The sequence below is a fragment of the Lepidothrix coronata genome, unplaced genomic scaffold, assembly GCF_001604755.1.
Source record: "Lepidothrix coronata isolate B3197 unplaced genomic scaffold, Lepidothrix_coronata-1.0 Scaffold33, whole genome shotgun sequence".
In the NCBI taxonomy this organism is placed as follows: domain Eukaryota; kingdom Metazoa; phylum Chordata; class Aves; order Passeriformes; family Pipridae; genus Lepidothrix; species Lepidothrix coronata.
Genome location: NW_016690213.1, coordinates 2,239,260 through 2,256,548, shown reverse-complemented (window position 1 = coordinate 2,256,548; position 17,289 = coordinate 2,239,260). Strand labels below are relative to the sequence as shown.

The window sequence follows — 17,289 nt, the reverse complement described above, 5'->3', positions numbered from 1 at the left end:
AAATCAGCATTCATGAGGTGATTATGCATCTTAAGAAAAGTAATTTCTCCCATGATTCAGTATTACATCTGCTTACTATTGCATACAGCCACCAGCTTGAGCACTGATCTTGCAATTTAATTCTCAGCAAACTGCATGACATTGTACGATGTCACAAAATTTAATGTAAATATACATTACTAAGATCAAATTAATAAGCGAATAGCATTAAGTGATTAAAATTCTGCTTTAACTGTACTGCTTACAGAAAGCTGTTATTTCCTCTAACAGCTGAAAGCATACCCATCTCTCAAGAGCAAGGTTCCAAAGACTCCTAGCTAACCAAAATTCAAAAGTCAAAATTATCTTCGTTTTCACACTGCTTTTGAATATCCCATCCCATGTGTCTATGGCAATACTGACAGCATTATTTAAATACAATGTCTTTGCTTTACCTAACTAAATATTCTCTGTGATTTTATTAAAATAAGGGTTCACCATTAGCAAAAGTGGCAACATAGAACTTTGCTCAATCGATACTCCTGTGGGTATTAAAACAACTAACACAAATTCAGAGAAATTGGGTAATTTCACTGAATTCTTCAAAACTCACATATAATGATCAGAAGGAAAATAAAATGCATGAAAGCACTGATTAAAGGAGATCTTAATGGTAATACATATTCTTCACTATTATAACGCCCTTTAGGTGAACATACAGTTGGTTTTATTAGATAAACATGATACAAGAAAGATTATCCAACATACTCTAAAAGCCTACCAGTTTATGATGGACAATAAGCCCCTAAGAAAACAGTTGCATTTTTTATAAACATCAAGAATCAAAACCAGTTCCTTCCTGAAGTGCAACTTCCTAACAAGCTTTAACAACGTTCTTGTCATCACTAGCAGAATTCTGTCACACACGAAAAAGAAATATGTCACCTTTTTCATTTTTAAGGCTAGTTTACCAATGGGCTAACCTGTATAAAACCATCTCCAAGTTTTCATACAGCTGATCACTGTACATCACAGAGCCACTTATCATACACAGCTCTTGCTACATTCAGAAGTCATTCCAATCAGCATTCACTGCACGAGGGGCTACATGCTCCCACACCTCGAAAACTGCAAATAAAGCACAGATAGATCACTACCATCTTGCTATCCCCACAAATCATGGCACTAACAAGGTGCTGCACGGCAGTGCTTTTGTGAAGTACCACAGGACCAACATGCAATTTGAACAGCACTCACAGGGGTATGTGGTCTGTGAAAGAACAATCAAGATCACAGACAAGCCAGAAACCTACTTATTTAGACTAAATTCTGTTCCTATTTCACCACACATACCCAAAATTGACATAAACCATGGAACTGCATATTGTGGTTTAACCTGGCAGGCAGCAAAGCACCACACAGCCACCTTGCTTTGCTTCCCAAAAACAGAATGGGGGAGGGAATCAGGGAAAAAAAGGTCATACTCAGGAGCTGAGACAAAAACAGCTTAATATGACAGAAAAAAAAATAACAGCAATGATAAAAGAATATGCAAACAAGGGATGCACAGTGCTCACCACCTGCTGACTGATGTCCAGCTCAATCTAAGCAGCAGGCCATCACCCACCAACCAATTCCCTTCAGTTTTATTGTTCTGCATGATGTCACATGGAATGGGATATTCTTTTGGTCAGTTGGGGTCAGCTCTGCCGGCTGTGTCCCCTTCCAGCTTCTTGCCCACCTCCAGTCTCCTCACTGGTGGGGTGATGTGAGAAGGTGCAAAGTCCTTGGCTTAGGAGCAGTCACTGCCCAGCAACAACTAAAACATCAGTGTGTTATCAACATCATTCTCATCCTAAATCATACAATTCGAATCATTGGTTGTTCTCACAAAAAGCCAAATCCCCTTGAGGTTCATAGAGGCCTTCCCCATCCTTCTGCATTAACCACTAAGTGCACCCAGGACCCTGAGTAAATGCAATCCCATGGATGGGCTTGCCTTTGCCTGAAACAGGAATAACCCAGACTGGCTTCCCCAGCATATTTTTCTGTGTGCACTATAGGAACTTTATCCCCTTCTACAGTATGCAGAAGTTCTGATTGGGCAGGGCCAGCCCAATTAGCAAACCCCCTAGTGTAAACTAATCAGATGGCTTTTGCTAAATGTGTATCAAAATGTTTGAATGTCCCAGTACCCCTTGCTCTCAATGTGACCTTTAACTGTCCATTGTATCGTTTGATTTTCCCAGAGGCTCATGCAGGACAGGGAAGGTGATACACCCAACTCAGTGCCATGCGCTTTGCCTATTTCAGCCACTGTCCTCCACGCCAGGGGGGCTTTAGCCACTTGGCTTGCTTGACTGCAGTCCATGTGTCACATTCATGGATAACCTGTGCAGTAGTATCCGTGGTCAGGTTCACCCCGAGATCACAAGCCCACCTATATGTTGCATCTCTTACTTGCTGGCCTAAGCTGTCATGGGCTCACCAAGCTATAAATAATTCACCCTGACACTGCCAGTGCAGATCGACCTGAGCCACTTCAGTCTTAGCAGCCTGTGGTACCTGCTGGCTGATGTTCTTCAGTGTCACTCCAGATGGATACAGATAGGTTCTGTCCCTTTGTAACTTGATGGCATTAAGGGTACACTGTGCACCACTGCCCACCACAGTGTTATCTCCTATGGCTTTGATGTGCCAGACCACCAAATCCACACAGTCCAATAAACCGGGTAGTCCCCCTTCCTCCACCTGGCTGGAGGCAGGGCCCTTCCAGTCCTGGTCACAGTATTTGTTACTTCTTGAAAACACAAATCAGTTCCCTTGCTGGCTGGGCAGTATGAGAAGGTGAAAAGTCCTTGGCTTAGTGCAAGCACTGCTCAGGAACAACTAAAACATCATCTGTTATCAACATTATTCTCATCCTAAATCCAAAACACAGCACTGTACCAGCCACTAGGATGAAAATCAACTTCATCCCAGCCGAAACCAGGACACTGCAGGTTTAAATCTTTTTAACTGATGCCTATTTTCAACAACGATTAGCAAACGATTAGTGTCCTCTTAATTTCAGGAGAGCAACAGCGGAGGTGAACAATCAGACAGAGTACCTGCACACCTAAAAGCAACTAGTTATTCAGTCTACTTAGAAATTTGAGCAACACATGACCTTGACACAGATGATCATTTAAAAGTGTGTTAATAAAAGCAAGCTTGTCCTGTGGAATTTTCCAAATGCATTCTCTACAGCACAAGCGGTAGAAAAGTTTGCCACTTTTCTTGCCAACTGTCTTTTCAAGTTTTCTGTCCTCCTCACTGTTTGTTAATGTACAGTGGGCCAAAGCAATGACTGATGTATGAAATGGGTATAAACCATATTATAAATCAGGACAGCTTGAACATAAAACTTAACACAATTAATGGAATTAAGAGTTATGTACTCTAGACCAGTGGTCTTCAAAGTGGGGTGCATCCAAATAACTTACAAGGGGCAATCCTCACTAATTAGTCATAACCCAGCATAGATATTCCCTGTAGCTTACTAGCAAGGCCTCTACTGTTTTATTTCATATCTTTGCTACTGCACTGGTGAATCCAGTATATACTTCAACTTTTGTCACATGTACTTGTGCAAGCAGCACTACCTATCCGCTTTGGGAAATAACCAGAGTGCCCTTTATCGCACACTCCCAAACAGAATACAAGAAAAGTTGAAAGTAATAAAAATGACAAGAAAATCCCAACTATGAAAGCCAGTCCTCTGGGAGACTGTTATTACTTGGCCTTAAAGCCTCTGCCTTCATTTCAACACTCTGACCTACTACAGTGCAAAAAAGACCAACAAAAGACGAATAGAGCAGTCCTGCCCTCCACTCACCCACTTTCCAGCTCAAGGCTTTGAACCGTCACCCGGAACAGAAAATTGATCTGATAAAATACATCAATCTGTTTCAACTTAGATTAGCTTCTTAATTTGGTTCTGGCTTGCCACAGGGCTACAATAGTGCTAGTGCCAGCACAAGGGAACACGAATAGGAATGAGGGAGCCAGGTAGTTCAATAGGGGCGGAAGGCAGCAGTGCTTCAGTCAGCTTAAAGCACCTGTGGGGCTGCAGCCACACATGTTAATACAACCATGGCCCTCACAGCAGCCACAGTGCAGGCAACAGTTCCATGAAAGGGATAATTCCCTTCTACTCAGTATTTGTGAGCTCCCAGCTTAAATCTGTGTTCAGTTTTGCCGCACACACTCCTCTTAAAATAAATACAAAACAACTTGAAGGAGTACAACAGAGTGCAAAGAAAATCCTGCAGGCACATGAGGAAACTACTTTTCTTCAGCTTGGACAACAGAAGGCAAACCCAGGTGCTACCTGCAGCCTGCCACAAGCTAAAAGAGGCACTCAGATGAGCCAAGACAGCCTCGGCTCATCAACACGCAGCAAGACATGAGGCAACAGCCAAAACATGCAACATAGAAAATCCCAACACAATGCAAGGAAGAAAGAAGTTCACTAACAAGAATGTTCAAGCAAGAGGGTGGAATCACCATCTCTGGAAATTTTCAAAACTCAAATAGCCCTGACCAGCCTGTCCTAACAGTGAAGCTTGTTCTGCTTATAGCAGGGGGCAGGGCCAGGTAAGCTCCAGTGGTCCTTACCAGCCTAAATTTTAATCACCATGCTATGCAATCCACAGCATCATGCAACTCATGTAGGGTCTATGATCTGCAGTGTCATTAAAACTAGATTTGTCCAGAAATGGTTCAACTATTCACAAATGCTTCATATACCATACATGATTTTTGTAACTTAAAAAATGTATTTAAACTGCTGTAAACACTGGATTTTAAATTCACTCAAATCATATTCAAGCTTGCCACAAAAGAATTACTTCCCTTTCTCAGAGTCATTCAGAATTTCCTACAACCATAATAGATCACTTCAGATACAAAGCAACAAAATATTATTTCCATACTCTGTAAAAAGCTCAAGATAATGGCTAGCTTAGAAAAGCAACATTTAGAGCAGAAACTTCCAAAAGTGTGATACAATCAACATCAAAACTTGGTGAGCTACAAGTAAATAAATAAACTGATCTACAAAACTGTTTGGAAAATCTACAGACTTGTAGGTTTTGTGCCAATACATGGAATCTATTCCTGACTGGCAGCATGCTAGCACATGACTTCTGAGAGTGAACACTGACCTTTGGAAATCAGCACTTTGGAGCAAGATAATGACTGCTGCAGTCAAACCTTTATAGTGGGAGATAATCAAAGTTGTGTACAGTAACATACCTAGCACCTGAAGCAACTACCGTTTAAGTTATGACATACACCCACTAATCCTCACAAGTTCAGTAAGACATTGTACACATCCTGTCAGCAGGAATTCTGACAAGATCTCTCAAGTTTCATAATGAACCTGACCTATCAAATCTTCTATATTGTTCTGTTGCTCTACCATTCTCCATCCAGAATTTTAATCTACAACTCCAACATTAATAGCAACATCACTATTAAATAGCTGAAGAAATACTTGTCACTGTAATAATAATCACCAAAACCAGAAGAAATCAGTAACTCTAAGTCACTTCAGAGAAGAGTATAGTAGTGAACTATGTAACATCAAATTTGTGGCATTTTCATCCCTCACAACCTGTCTGAACATGGATGTAACATAACTCTATTAACTCAATACAAGCATTCATCCCTTGTTAAAATTACATCCAAGGACTGCAGGAGCATTAAGTGATTCCACACTGACTGCAGAGGTCAAATGCCCAGAATTGGAAGTCCTTCTCTCACACAAATTTCCACCACAACTCTCATTAATTTTCACAGTGCTAGTATTTTGCTCAATGTGCTTCTGAACCGGGGGAAAAAAAGCCATTTTATCTCACATTAGGTAACGTGTATCACTTTAGCAGGATGCCCTTCAGGTTGCTAAGGTGCTGTAACTACTGCCTGCCTTACACTGCCAGCTCTCTCTCAAGTTCCTATCGAACAGGCAGCCTTAGATTCATTGAAGGAAACTTTCCCATACAAGAACAACCATTTGCATTCTCTGCAACACAGGAGTGCAAGAAAGGAGTATAAACTCAAAATCTTATTACCATATAGTTTATTCTTAAATTCCAAGTCCATACTACTTTTAAACAATCTATTATCTTGCAAACTGAACAATTTCAGATTCTTGTAACTAACCAAGCTTGTGTCTTACGATCAACTTAAGAGCTGCTCACCAAGTCAAGCCCTCTATTTTCAAGAAATTGATTTTTACATGAACAGAATAAAAAAGTTAATATTAAGAGGTATTTCCACTTTCCCCCCTCATTACTGCAAGAAATTATGTGCTGCCGAATAACGACACAGTATTCGATGGAAAAGAGGTAAATATTGAAAAACTTCACTGCAAATTAAAATCTCACTCTCAATTTTACTCATTAAAAATTCCAAAGGCATAACTATCAAATAGTTGTCATTTCAGGATGTTAACAGGACAACAGGAGTTAAGGACACAAAATTAATTTTAAAAGGTACTTTGTAAAACACAAGGATTTAACTACTCACTTGTAATCCATGCTGTGCTTATATTCTACAATACAGAATTATTCCTTTTGAGTTTTTTCTTACAGAGTAATCAACAAAAAGCAACTACTGTACTGTTGCAAAATCTACCAGGAATTGTGCTCTAAAAAAGAGCTAATAAAGTAAGAAATCTGTGATTCTAACTTGGTAACACAGTGCAATAGCCAAGCATTAACTTACTAAATATAGAAACGTGTTTTAATTGCAGGATTGTAAGTCTGAGTAGCACTTTTAAGATGAACTTACAGTGTTTGAAACACTTCAGAGGTATCTATCTGTATGCAACAGAGCATGAGAAGAAAATGGTGATTTTAAATATTCGGAAGAATGATGCAAAATCTTTCTAGTGAAAACTAGTCAAAAAATAGGAACTATTCAGGAGTCAGATGAACAGCAACAAGAAAAGGAATACAAAAGTGCTAGGCACAATGCTATGCATCTTTATGGTTTCTAAGACCTGGCACGAGATGAACAGGTGAAAGAGGGGGCAGGCAGGGTCTTTATGTAATTGTGAAGTACCAGCTCCACACACAGAAGGGCAAGTAAAAACCACACACTAAAGCACAGAGAACCTAAAATAGGCTGTTTATCCAACTCTTATATTCTATTTCACCTTAATACACCATTAAAAAAATTATTGAGTTTGGCAAATGTGGTAACTTAAACTTCAAAATGCTACAGTGATATTTTATTATATTAAGAAAAAACCAAAAATGTGCATTTCAATTAACAGTATGTATGATAGTAAAGGCCAATCCAGCTACAGCCAACAGACCAAATACACGTGTGAACCCTCAGTGTGGCTGTCTACAATCTGGTTTCCCTCAGACACACAGTTCAGCATGGAATTTCTAATTTATTCAACACAATTTTTTCCTAGTGCATCCACAGCTGTTCTTGGCAACACGAAAATCTTGACAAGACTTTCATCAGGAAACAGATCTTTTAAATCACATTGAGAAAAATCAGAGTAACCTCAGCCTGGAGGTCAGCATGCCTACCTACCCCACGGGATTCCCCAGGCTGAACACTGGGCTGAGCCCATTTCCCCAGCAGTGACTATCCTCAATGCTATGTCCTAGTTTGGGCTCTGTCTTCCAAGCTGCTCCACCGCATACACAGTTCCTCAGGCATTTCAATATTCGTACAACATTTTGAAAGGTCCTGGTTTCATCCCAAAAGAGGCAAAGAAGGAGGTGTAATCACATCAATTCCTTAGGAAAGAAATATTCGCCTGCCCAAAAGATATTAGATGCTCTTAAGCATTTCTAGGAACTACTGTATGCAATAATGCAGACTATTAGCATATGTTATTTTGTGCAACATCATACTTCAGGGAATGTCGAGTCGGTTCTTCAGATGCTTCTACCTTGTTTCTACTAGAGAATACCGAGTATCATACTTCTCATTCTGTGCATACAGTTTTCAAAGATTCTGAAAAACCAATTTTGCAATTGCAGAATGTAATTTCCTTATGAACTGATCACTTCTCAATTGATCCATAAAGCAATACCAAATGAATACTTTTTCATTGCCACTCTAGTCCATACTAGTTTAAAAAAAATCCAAAAAACCAAAAACTAATTACCTTGTCGCAAGCATGGTTCACACAAGCTAGTGTCTGCTAACAATTACCAATAATTAAAGCTGAACAGTGATTTATACTACTCTTAGTTATTATGTTCTAGCTATCAACTGAAATTTGATTATGATGAATTGACAAATGTGTAACTAATTCAGCAGTGTGGTCCATATCAACACCCCCAAAACCAGGATGAAAATCCTCCACGCTACCAATCCTGTCCGTTCTGAAGGAGATTTTGTCATCTGAATGTGATCTCAGTGAGGCCCAAGACATTTTCTGTAATTGACTTATCATAATAAAATCAAGCTTCAACACCAGATACTGAAATTCCACACTCGTATCAAATTCACAGTAAAACTACTGCAAGTTCCACCTGATCAAGTGGAAGCATAAGATCAAACCTTACAAAAATGATCAGTCTCTTTCAATGAAGCTAAGACTTTCTCCCCAGACCTCCCCTCTCTTCACTTCACCACCCTTTCTTTATACTTTCAGTTAAACAAAAGATACTGTATTACATTTTGACAGTGATTTGTCTGCTTTCTCTCTATTCCTTTTAGCAAGGTTTTCCTTAAGTCAGTGTAAAAGTGGAAGTAGCTCTAGAACATTTTAAAACTAGTACAAGAAAATAAAGCAATTAAAAACCTTGATAGTCTATTTGTGCTAGTTAATCACGTTAATTTTTATTCTGTCTGAAACCTCAATTCTTATATAAAGCAAAAAGAATATAGACACAGCAGTTGTTTCTTTTCAACAAGGAAAGCAGGAGCAAATGAACATTCGAAAAAAAAGATACACATATTAATTTAACTATGTGATGACCTTGAAAAAACATCAGGTTGGTGCTTATGCATTTATGTTGGTGCAACAAGGGCCTTAGTGAAACTGTTCACTCTGACTTTCAAACTAAAACAGTGGCAGGTCACAATGAGTGTTTGAACAGTTCATTAATCTTGCTGCTTCTCCTCTACCCTAAGAAAGCAAAACACACTTGTTTTTATAGACAAACCCCATGTCTTATGCCAGACATGGGTACGTCACCATAAAAAATCTTTCAAGCACAGATGCAGCTTTTTCCAGCAGAACTACTGTAAGAAATTATGCCAACTCTGAATAACATGAACTACATCACCAAAGAGGCTCTTACACCTGGACTGTAGGTACTACACAGACAGGAATGACACACTTTCACACTCTCACTGCTACATTCATGCTAAAAAGCACCTGTAATTAGATTTACCACAAGCTTGATGTAGCTTGAAAAGGCACAATCATTGACCATTAGAGTCACACTGTAAAACCTAACTGCAGTTATACAGATACAACTTTTCTGGAACACATGTGGAAGTATGCCAGCAAAACTCTGGAGATGCAGCAAGCAGAATACCTAGGCATCCATGTCTCCAGAGCCCTTCCAGCTCCAGACTATGGACTTATCTCTGCAGCAAAACTTTACAGATACAAAAAGGGCCCTTGGCAGAAAATGAAAATGCACCTCATGCTAGCAGAACTTTGGGGGTTTCCCCTCAGTACAATTAAACTAAATATATGAACTCTACTGGAAAAGGACACATGGAGGGGTTGGGGCAGGAAAACTGCACTTCTCTAAGGTGATGTAAATACTTAGCTACAGTAGTACAGTGACCTCAGCTAAGTCCACACACATACTGAGCATGTTATCAACTCAAGAATACAGGTATAACATAGAAAGTAAGCACTTAAAGTATGCACGAAATAAGAACACAGCCAAATACGTGAGTATCACACCATTCCTGCGACATCTTCATTATTTTCACTAATTAATGAAAAGAAACCACACACAGTCTGCCAGATATTAGAGCATAATAAAGAAATTTTATTATATAAAAATACACTACCATTAAAAAAATAATTCACTAGCTTGATCCCAAGGCTACTGTGAACAAAAAATGTTAAATAATCACTTCAAGAAACAGTGACTTCCATGAAATGAGATTTCTAAAATATATGAACAAATACTGTACTCCACATTCAAAATATTTGTAAACAAAGTTTTATAGCTAGTATTTTTTTTAAAGCTAAAATGTAAAAAAGGTTGTGAAAGTCTTCAGAAAAACAATTTATATACACACACTTCTTTTAGTATATTCCAAGCAACGAATGCATGTATTTCATAGAAATGTTTAAAACCCTTCAATGCCAACAGGCAAAGAATTTAAACACCCATAAAATTAATCCACAATTTAAAAAAATCTCTCACGTCCTTCAGGAATGAACAAAGAGCATAGGGAAACCTTCCTCTGATGTGTCAAAAAACATAAACTGAAGAACTAAACAAGCACTCCACACTCCTTAGTGGGCACAGCATGAGTTGGTCTGGCAGCACACTTGCTCTTCCTGAGTACAGATGTTGTTCGTATTAAACTCAAGCCTCATGAGCACTGAGCAGATTACACAGAAATGTAAAACAAACAAAAGGTGGTTTTAATTTTAAACAAGCTATTTTCAACACTCCCCCTAAAAACAGCACCAAGCCAAAACTTTAAAAGTATATTAAGGTAGAGTTGCTAAATTGAGTAATTTGCAAAAAGCACCGCTTCCTGTGAGATATATAGGAGTGATAAAAATTTGAAAAAATGCTAGTGTGTCCCCACACCAAAAAAAAATTACCAAGACAGTAACAGCAACAAAATGAGTTACCTACCCCCCAACAATAAGTTCCCTGCCCTGGTATTTCTGCGAGCACTTTTAAAGGAACCGAAGGCTTTTCAAAGATTACCTCGACCAAATGCCCTAGTGCATTTCTTTAAAGGTGCTTTTTTTTTTTTTTAATGTCACGTTTTATTTTTCTGGTCATCGTTCAAAAGAGGTTCTTTGAAATCTTTTTTCCTTCCTATACTTTGAATGTCACGAAACACGTATTTCAGAGGTAAGAAAACAAGCTTTTAAGGGATGTTGACGGGCTTTCGGCTGGGAGCACGGGCCCCTGTGAACCAAGCTTGTTTAACCCCCCTAAGTCAGTGACACAGGACTAAGAAAGAAGGGGGTGGGTACAGGGAGGGAAGAAAGGCTTTTAGGATTGGGGGGAGAGGCTCCCAAAGCCCACGACAGTAACGCTTCCGAGACAGACACAGAAATACGGCCCGAGCGGGGCGCGACGGCACCGCCCCACACGGCGCGGCGACAGCAGAAAGGACCTTAAAATGGCGCCCGTGGGGGAGGAGAGCGGGTGAAACTGCGCAACAAACGCTGGCAGGGAGCCAGGCAGCGCCATCTTCCCCACACTCCTCCGCTCCCACTCGCACCCGGGAATGTGCCGCATGCGCTGCCCGGCGAGCCCGGGCCGCCTCCGGAGCCGCTCTCCCCTCTCTCCCTCAATCCTTCTCCCATCCCGCGCTGCCGAGCCCCGAGGAGGAAAGGAGCGAGGAGCAGAGAGAATGGGGAAAAGCAGAGGCCTCCATATCTCCTTCCTCCCCACAGTGATTAGGAACAGCTCTGAGTAAATATAAACGTGCCCTCTATACGTGGCTCGATTTTGCCCGGTTTTTGTAATACTTCTACATCTGCTTTCTGCCATCATCTGTAACTGAATTTTGCAATTAATACCGAAAGCAAAATACAACTGACACACTGAATCCCGCCCATAAATCAATGAATGTGAACAGTAAGCATTTCAGAAAACCGCCTCCACGACCGACTACTGTTTTAAGGCACAAATAAAAAAATTATTTATAAAACATTGTTTCTTTTACGGAGAATAATCCCAGCAGCACAAAGGATCGGATTCACATCCCCTCTACAGCGAAGCCAAACGGGTCACTCCAGAAAGAGACGCTTTATTGTTGTGCTTTAAAGAGGCATTACAGTTAAATATTCTCTCTCCAAAAGGAAAACAATAATAAAAAAAATAAAAATGTAAGGCACATCGGAAAACTTAGTCCCGAAAAGGCGAAAAAAAGCGCATTAGCCCAAACCTACCGCCCGAGTATTTCGCGCACCCACAAAAAGCGGCACCGTTTCCATTCCTCGGTTAAAAGCAGGAGGCACGGAGAGATTCGGAGGAAATTGCAAATAAAGAACCAAACAAATCAAATCAAATCTAATGGCGACACCGAAAACGAGGAAACGACTGAAAAATAAATCCCCAGAAGGTACAAATCTGAGACACAAGCTCAAAGAAAAGACAAGATTAGGGTGGTGGCGAGTGGACGGGGTAAAGGAAAAAATCGAGCCGTGAGTGAAAAAGGAAAAAAGAAAAGAAAAATCCTTCCCAGCTGCACAGCCAGGAGAGAGACGAAGTGTCTCCATTTTCCCGACGAGGAGGAAGAAAAGAGTGTTTCACAGACCACAGAGCTTTAGAGAAAAGCAAAGAAACGAGGGGGGAAAAAAAAGAGGGAGGAGATTTGAAAAGATTATTTTTCTTTCTCCCTCACATACTCTCTCTATCCCCCTCTCTCCCTCTCACTCTCTCTCTCACACTCACACATACACACACACACACACACACTCTCCCTCCTCTCCTCTTTCCATTCCTCTCTTGATGGCCATCAAGGGGGCGGAAAATAAAAAAAAAAAAAAGACAACAACAACAACTAATTTTAAACCGGCTCAATCAATGAGTCATTAAAAGAGATTTTTCTTCCCTCCTCTCCTGAATTTGCATGGCATCAGCAAGAAAAAAAAAAAACCCACCCCAAACCTCTCCCCTCTCTGCAGCTATCAGCCTGGACCTGAAACCTTATCTCTCCCTTCAACCCCCCCCCGCCGCCTATATTTTAAGAAACAACTTTTTTTTAAGTGCCCTCAGCAGTCACCACCACCAGCCTCGCGGAAAAAAAAAAATAATATATATATATAGTTCATTTCCATGTGAATCCACATCTGCCCAAACAACAGCCACCCACAAAATATCCCTCTTCTTCCTCCTCGTCTCCCCTCTCGCTCGCTCTCTCTCTAGATATATATTTATATACATAGCCCCAGAGCCAATAGCTCTCTGGGCTGAAACCTAATATCCTGGTTTTGGCAACTCCTGGTTGTTAATTTGCTACTCTTTCTTTTCTGTCTGTCTGGAGATAGATTTCCCCCCTCTCTTTTCCCTCCCCGAAGGAAGGGAGGAAGGAGGTTGTGTGTTTTTTTTTTCCTTGAAATTTTTATCACAAAATTATAATACACTCAAAGGGAAACTCACCGTCATGAAAAAGCAGTGCCTTGTCAACGGGGTTTCTTCGCCATCACATCAGGGGCTGGCAGTGTAGGAGAGAGAGAGGGAGAGCGAGAGAGCGAGGGAGGGAGGGGGGAGAGCGAGCGGGAGAGGGAGCGAGCGAGAGAGGGGGAAAGAGAAAGCGAGCGGGAGGAGAGCGCGGCACCGCTCGGCTCCGCTCCGCACCCGCACCGGCGACAGCCCCGGCCCCGGCACCGCACCGGCGGGGCCCGGCACGGCGCAGCTCCGCCGGGACACTGCCGCAGACCGGCGCCCGGGCACACGCACCGCCGCCCTGGCATGATGAGTCCCCGGCTCCAGCGCGATCCTCGCTCCGCGTTTTTACAGACAGGCCCTTTAAAAAGTTTAGCTCCTCTTTTTTTTTTTTTATTTTGTTTTTGAGAAAACTGTAGGTCTGGCGACCTAGCCTTAGCTGGTGGCTTTGGGTTAAAAGCTGGGGGGCGTTTGGGATTACAGGAAAGTGAAATAAAGTTTTTCTCCTATTAAAATGAACATTAATTTAAACAAGTTGGTTGACTTTCTTCATAATAAAGCTGTAAACCTCGACACGTTGGTGTGCAGGTAGATTCACAGAAAAATAAATGCAAGGGTGGGGGATCCCCAGAAAAATAAACGCAAGGTCACCTTGAAAAAGATAAGATTTGATCCCCTTACAAGCTACAATATTTTGAGTATTTTTAGCTACATTCTCACCAGCCTTGCTGGAAACAAATTACATTAATTTCAACTCCTTAAAAAAAAAGTTTTAGGTAACCTAAAAATGTTAATTTGAAGTCAGAGTTTATAGCACCGAGAGTTCATTGATGCTGTTGAACAGTTTACTTCATCTAAAAGCATTGATAATTTTTTTCAAAAGTTTTTGGTTATAGAAAACTATTTCAGTTGAAACTATTCACTTCATTCATTAAAACCTTTTAAGTAATTCTAAAAATAATTATTTATTCAGATAATTCAGAGAAGCCTGGTTTATTAAAGAAAAATCCTGATTGAAGATTCTTAGTGTGCAGAGATATGTATGGTAATGCTTTTAAAACAACAAAAAAATGTCTTTAAGACACTTTTTCTGCTAGTAGTTATAATTCCGAAGGACTTTTCTATTTTATTCCTAAGTAACTTTGTTAAAACTCCTTAGAGACAAGGATTTGAAGACTTTATTTAGTAGCACGTCCTTCTTTATTAGCTTTACAACTCAAAGAAAACACAGGTTTTAGTTTTTAAATACAACTATATGAAGATGGTTATGGGCAGGGTGCTAAGTAGACCTTCTTAAAGAAGTTGGCCAAACTTCTTATATTAAAAAAACCCCCAAAACTCAGCATCTCAGTATTGTTTTTCAATTAGAATCTGGTTATATTATATTTTTAAGTAATCTTGTTTATATGCATGCCCACAGTAGCAAACTGAGGCGAAGTTACAAATCACTCCCTAAATGGAAGGGTTGGGCCAAGCAAACAAGTCTTAGCACGAGTCCAACAGATCCTTTATGCAGCCCAGACATTCGGAACACGTACGTGGCAGTGCCCAGTCCATCAGCCAGTGTATTAACTTCCCTTTTCACGAATACAGCAAGGACACAAATAGGCAACAATATGGATGTAAACACCCCATGTCAAAGAGCTCTCTAAGAGCTGTAAGCCTATACTCCTGACACCAGCATTAGAAAAATCAAAAAAGCCAAACTTCAAGATCCCTAACTTCAGCAAATTTGTTTCAAGGGGTCAAACTCTGCCCTGAATTCAAGCCTACTCAGCATCACTGGCTTTAGAAATATTGCTCAAGTGAGAATTTGTGAGCTGGAGGGACACCACAAGCATTCTTCTGATCTGATTTACAGGAAGGGACTTTGGCAGAACATCTGATCAGTATGTTATTATTATTCTCCCAGTCCTGCAGAAACCACAACAGGAAGTAGGCAATACGATACAAAGAAGGAACTGGAGAAAGGAGGACAAATGATTTTGAATACATTCTCTTATCATAAGAAACACAAACGAATCTTACATAAATTTTCCATGATGGTACCATAGTTTACACTTACTTTCGTTGAATGATGCTTCAAAGCAGCAGTGACAATAACGTTACCGAGCAGGTACAGTACAAAAAGGGAAGGAGAGCTAATATCATCTATACAATAAAGCACCCTGCAGCAACCAGATTTCTCCAGATCCACACAAGTCGGTGAATGGAAAGAATGGAAACCCTTTACATTGCCCCTGAGTGGACAAAACCAAACCAGAACACACTGTACAGTCTATAAAGTAAACTTGCATGTGTTTCTGTATTTGCTATACCTGTTCAGATACAAAATTGGCTTAGGTAGAAAGAAATGGATGTAACTTTATCAGTCATATTGAAATATGCACTTAATGTCACCTTTAATACTAAAAGGTCTGAATACAGTCATCAGCTGTAATTTTATCCCTTTCTGATGTACTACAGATTTTTCCAGACTGTGTTTGTAAAGAAATACTCTTTTTGGTGTGAGATATCACACTTTAAGAGGATCATTTGGTGTTTCTGAACTGGGTGTCATTGACCCAAGGGATTGCCCCTCTTCTTATTGCCTCACTGCATTAATAGTAGAGACCCTTATACGTCAAAATTCTTCTGCCCCAAGGTTGTCTGCTCAGAACTGTCATCTTCAACCAGAGTCCTATTCTCCAATTACATATAATGCACAATCAGTTGCTTTTTCTTAATAACTTCCACAATCACATCAATTCATTTTCCTGTAGCAGCTTCATACGGAGTAAGGGGAAGTGAACATGAGAAGAAAGGCAAGACCAGTGTCAAAAGGAGTAAGAGAAATCTTTAGAAGACAGACGTTGGTCTAATAGCAGCTACCAGGAACATCATGTGCACCCGTCACACAACTTACTGTTTGGTTGTATTTTGACATCAGCTGTCAAACTGTGACCATGCTATTTGGCAAATACCACTCTCATAGGTGTATAAAGACACCAAATGACATTTGGAGTGATCTGAGATACATCACCCTGAAGTGATAGAGCGTGAAGAAGTGAAAACTACACTTAGATATTGAGAGGGAGTAAATAAGGGGGTACAGAACACTCTCATTCATTCTGTCTCCAAGTTTCTCCTAGATCAAGTCACTTTATTGTTATTCAGCCCATTTTTCCAGGTCTGCATCACACACATTCCAGTTCTTGTGCAATCATAAATTAGTACCCCAAAAGAAGATTAAGCAGCAGTAGATTCATAATGAAGAATTTAAGAACTAAGCTAGTATATTAGAGGAATTAATTCCTCAGTTATCCCAAAGATTCTTGCGTGCATACTTGCTGCATCCTTTCTAAGGTATATTGGACAGAAAAGAACACCATTTACTCCACTGCAGCCTTGCTTCCTCAGACCGAGTGTTTCACCTCTATTGATGGCACTTGTTCCTCCCATGTTTCTTTATCTCTCCATCCCTTAACATGTGTCTTGTGTCAGCTCATCACCAGTCACACCATTTATCTATCTACATACTGTTTTATTAATTACTAACTTAGATAAGAATAAATAACTCTAAGCTTGAAGGCACAGGAACAAATAGGTCATCATTAAAGGGTACAACCAATAGAGATGCAGAGGTCACACTTGAAAAGTAGGGCACCCAAATACAGTGGCATGAAGGATTTTAACTTGGAATATAAATGTAACAATCCACATGAAAAATTAAGTTCAACATCTGTAGCAAATTTTGAACAATTGCCACCAATATTTTGATGACTCACCAGTAAAAATTATCTAAACGTTAAGACTTTCAGCTTGATACCATGCCTTGTGAACACAAAACAGTACTTACAAAACCTGGGCCATAATTTCATGATGTAACTTGTAAAGCTGTATGACTCCAGTATCAATCATCCTACCAAAGACAGATGTAACCAATAGGTATCTTAAGGGGTGATTGTTTCATATGTAA

General features: G+C 40.1%; 1 protein-coding gene across 2 annotated transcripts in view; it reads right to left on the bottom strand.

The window, feature by feature from the left end:
- Positions 1-17,289, bottom strand: part of GLTSCR1L (GLTSCR1 like) — a 45,613-nt gene that overhangs the window by 22,445 nt on the left and 5,879 nt on the right. Inside the window, exon 1 of one of the 2 annotated variants that reach the window (XM_017811670.1) lies at positions 13,326-13,539. The exons of the other annotated variant lie outside the window; for it this stretch is intronic. The gene's annotated coding sequence lies outside the window, so the exon portion shown is untranslated. Of the gene's footprint in view, positions 1-13,325; positions 13,540-17,289 lie in introns of those variants that run through there. 2 annotated transcript variants of the gene reach the window in all.